Raw genomic sequence first — 5,029 nt, forward strand, 5'->3', positions numbered from 1 at the left:
ATTTTGCTACTGTCATGAATCGTAATGTAAATATCTGATACGCAGGATGGTCTTAGGTGACCCCTGTGAAAGGGTCGACTGCCAAAGGGGTCACAACCCAGGTTGAGAACCGCTGGTCTAGCACTATGTCTCCCTACTCCTCAAGTTAATTCCTTCCCTTCTGGGTTAGAAGATTAAGGAGAAGCTTGTCCCCATTTTCTCCAGAATCTGTTTCAGGACAGTGGTCTATCCTCATTTTTACTGTCCCAACCACTGTGGTCCCTCCAAAAAACCAGGCCCAAACCTGCAGCATATAAATGGCACCATGTAAAGGGGTACCCCATGGCACATTATCCCATTGTTCCAAGTAATACCCAACCCAGCTCAAAATCCATCCTATCTGTTCTGGTCTGGAATGTTTGTTACAATACGGTCCCCTTCTGCATTCTCACCTTCAGTATGCACACACAAGAACACACATGCACACCAAGTACGCTATGTTTTCTTTTAGTGAGAATGCTAATGGCAGGCTCCCTAAGGAAAACGACCTTGCTCCATAGTGCTAAAAATGAAAATGTGTCTGTAAAGATAAAGAATGAATTCCCTCTGTTCCCTGTGGGACATGGAGTCACAGCTTAAGCACCTCCCTTTGAACTGCCAGGCATCTGGATGTGATTTGAAATGGGAGCTATGACTGCCCTTTGGAATTAATCTGTTGTTGCTGCTGCTAAGGCCATGAGCAGGAAATAATCATGGACTTATTCTCCATCTGACATTACGTGGGATCAGTCAAGAATAAATTTTCTGCTTTCTAAAAAAACAAACAAAAAAAAAGCATCATAGACAGAGACAACAGTATGGTGATTACCAGAGGAAAGGGGGTGGGGACAGGTAGAAGAGGGTAAAGGGGGAATAAATGGTAATGGACGGAGACTAGACTTTGGATGGTGAATACATAATTTACAGATGATGTATCACTGAACTGTACACCTGAAACCTACATAATTTTATTAGCCAATGTCACCCCAATAAATTCAATAAAAAATAATATAGAAACAAAATTCTTTTGAAGTTCTCGAAAAGGAAATAATTAATTTTTGCCTTCTCTGAACTTACTAGCAGTTAGAGAGGCAAATGTGTCATATTCCCAGACTCACGAATGGCTGAAAACAAAGTCCATTTTAAATGACAGCCCTCAGGTTAAAAAGAACAGCTAAACCGATCCACTCCAGGAGACTTGAGAATTGCCAGGATGTGAAGCCAAGGTCCCTCTGTTACCCACGTGGTGAAAACTCAGTTTCTAATTCCCTCCTGTGGTTGCACTTTTGTGAACAGATGATACATCAAGATGACTGTGCTTGCAGTAGTGGAAGAAAATATCGGAGGAAGCTTATCCATTAACTGGACAACTCGGACTGTCTGGCGTGAATTATATTTCACTACAGTGCAATTCTTTCTGTAAAGTAAGGTAAATCTTGGGATATGGAACCCGGGACGGGTAACAGGCTGTTTGCAAGTTTGAGAAGCTGTGGAGGACGCCTTTTGCACAGAGGAATGCAGACATCGTGGATACACACTCTCCTGAGCACAGCCTTTGTTGCTCATTCTTCTGTTATACCCCCATCACATGCCTGCTCATCATACTTCTCATGGACAACCTCACCTCCTTCCAAAACCAGTGACATGGCCACACATCAGCCAGACTCGGCCCTCTGAAACCTCTACATCTACTCCAGAAGGTAGCACACCTGCCCAATTCTTCCTGTTCTCATTGACAGGACTTGAGAATCCCATTCTAAAACCACTGAGTCAGAAGCATCCAAAGGAATGAATAGGCATACAACAGGCATGATGCTAATGAACAAGACACTACATATTGAAAAAATGCTTCAAACCCAAATCCAATTCCAGATCAAGTAAACTTGAAATCTATGGGTGTAGGGTGTAGATATTGGTATTTTAAAAAATCTTCCCAGGTGATTCTTAAGTCTAGACAGGACTCAGAACTAGGGCACTAGCCCAATACAGAGCCATGAGGACTGCTGCCATATAGATAATACTATGCTGTGCCCAAGTTAACGACCTTTCAAGCAGATTGTTGAGGTAGAACTGAAATATACTTAAATTAGCATGAAACCTGGTATGGCGGTTTTAAAATCAGCCCCAAATTCTTCAACACTTCTCCCATTGAGAGGTAGGGTGTAGGTTCTCTCCTTGTTCTTCGTAAATATGGGTGGATCTTTGACTGCTTCATCCATAAAAATACAGCAGAACTGATGCTACCTTAGTTCTGAAGCTTCATCGCAAAAGGCAATGTAATTTCCCCTCAGGGGCAAGACACTCTTGGAGCCCTGAGCCACCATGCTGTAAGGAAGATCAGGCCACACGGAGAAACACATGCAGAAACTGATGCCCCACCCAAGTTCCCAGCCACCACCAGTGTCAGTTAAATAACTGGGACATTGATGGATTATTTAAAAATTCCAGGACTTGAAAACCTCAATATAAATAAGAGTGCTCGAGTAATGTCTCTGAATTTGCCCATAAAACATTTATTTTCCAATTTTCCTCCCAATCTAAGATCAATCTTACTTTAAACAATCAATGGCATTATAAAGTGCCTGAGGCTACATGTTGAATTTTTCTTGTTTTGAACAGTGGCTACGTTTGAATGGAAATAGAAAAAAAATACTCTGAAAATGCTAGGAAAAGGTCTGTAACAAAACTGACCTCAAAGAAACAACCACTATTATTTTGAAATATCAGGAAAATGAATACACTTTTAATCATTTTAATATGTGTCTAGAAGGCTACATGGTGGTCCAAAAAAGGTATATCCACATCCTAATCCCTGGAACCTGTGAAAGTCACCTTATTTGGAAAAAGGATCTTTGCAAATGTAACTAAGGAATATAAGATAAAATTATCCTGTATTATACAGGTAGAACCTAAATTCAATAATAAGTGTCCTTATAAGAGACACAGAAGAGATTTAACAGACAGAAGGGGAGGAGGCTATGTGACCACTGATGCAGAGAGCTCAGAGATCTGCATGAGGCAGCCATAAGTCAAGAATTCCTTACAGCCCTGGCTGATGTGCTTAGTGATTAGAGCATCAGCTGTGGATCAAAGGATGCCTGGTTCGATGGGTTTGATTTGTGCACATACCTGGGTTGCCGGTTTCATTCCCTAGCCTAGTCGGGGCACATGAGGGAGGCAATCAATCAATGTGATGCATGTCTCTCTCACATTGATGTTTCCCTCTCTCTCACTCCCTCCTCTCCTCCCTTTCACTCTCTCTGAAAATCAATGGGAAAAATATCCTTGAGTGAGGATTACAAAAAAAAAAAAAGAATTTACTTACAGACCCTGGCCAGGTAGCTCAATTGGTTAGAGAATCATTGTCCCCATATACCAAGGTTGAGGGCTTGGTCCCTGGTCAGGGCACATACAAGAATCAACCAATGAATGCATAAATAAGTTGAACAACCAAATCAATCTCTCTCTCGATCTCTCCCTCCCTCCCTCCCTCCCTCCCTCTCTTTCCTTCTCTCCCTCAAATCAATCAATGAAAGAAAGAGGGAAGGAAGGAAGGAAGGAAGGAAGGAAGGAAGAAAGAATTGCTTACAGGTACCAGAAGCTGAGAGGTAAAGAACAGATTCTCCTCTATCACCCCAGGAGTGTGGGGCTTGGTTTTGGACTTCTGGCCTCCAGAACTGTAAGAGAATAAATCTCTATTGTTCTAAACCAACCAGTTTGTGGTAATTTGTTATAGCAGCCACAGTAAATTAATACGGTTTGGAAAAACAACAACACATTTCCTCATCTAAATTTTATTTCCATGTAAGTGCAAAATTTAATAAATTGCAGTTTTATTCTTTACACTTCTCTCCTTATGCTTCTACCTACAAGACAGATTTCATTTCAAAATATCACCTCTAATATAAAATGTCAAATTTTGGTTTTATGTTTAAGGTTTCCATACTTATTTGTCTTTTTAACACATGACTTCGCAGTGATTTTTAGCAATCTAAACAGAGTACAAAGTGAACTAGGCTGAGCATTCTGAATTCTACAGACAGTTCATTTAGAAAAAAAAAAAAATATATATATATAATATGAGTTGAGGGAGGGAAAGTGGAGCACTTGGTACAGAAAAGATAAAAAGGAGAAAGATATCCCTGCTATAAAGTATATGATTTGCAAGGAAATGTCTGTAGACATGCCTTCCCGAAGGCTGTCTCAAATCCCAATAGCGGGACACCCTACCGGCACTCTTCAAGATTCTCAAGGTCATCAAAAATGAGGAAAGTACCGTATGACAAATTGTCACAGCGAAGAGGAGCCTAAGGAGACAGGAAGGCTAAATGTGATGTGGTATATTTTGCAGGGAGGGGACGGGGGAAGGACGCTAGGTAACAATTAAATCTTAATAAGGTAATGACTTTAGTTAAGAATAACATATCAATATCGGTTCGTTACTTTTAACTAAAGTACTCCACAAACATAAAATGTTAATAAATTGGTGAAACTCTATCCTATCTTCTCAATTTTTCTGTACATCTAAACAATAACATCTATTAGAAGGCACATGTGCACACACAAGACTGTCTCGATCAATATTCATATTTCAAATAAGAAACTGAAGTTGAAGGGAGTGAGATATCTAATACAAATCGGTAATTTGGAGGAAGTGTTCTTGACTGTTTCCCAGAACACTAGTCCTTATTGCAAAGATTTATTTAATAAAGCCTTTTCCCCCTCTAATTATTGGCGACGTTCTGAAATGGGAACACCACCAAGAAACTTTTCCGGACTTTCAAGAAAAGAAAAGAAGGGGGGGGGGGGGAGAAACAGAGGAAAAAAACAGCTGGCTGGGCTTGCAGTCCGGTTTCCAAGGCTAACCGGCGTGCCATCTGCTCGCAGAGGCGCAGTAACCATGGCTCACACGTCACCCAGCTTCGGGGTTAGCAAGTTTGCCCAACAAGCCCGGGCGGCTTCGCTCCGGCGCAGGTGCTGGGGGAGGGGGCGCCACATCCCGCGTGTCTCG

This window comes from Myotis davidii, unplaced genomic scaffold (genome assembly GCF_000327345.1).
Source record: "Myotis davidii unplaced genomic scaffold, ASM32734v1 scaffold54, whole genome shotgun sequence".
NCBI lineage: Eukaryota > Metazoa > Chordata > Mammalia > Chiroptera > Vespertilionidae > Myotis > Myotis davidii.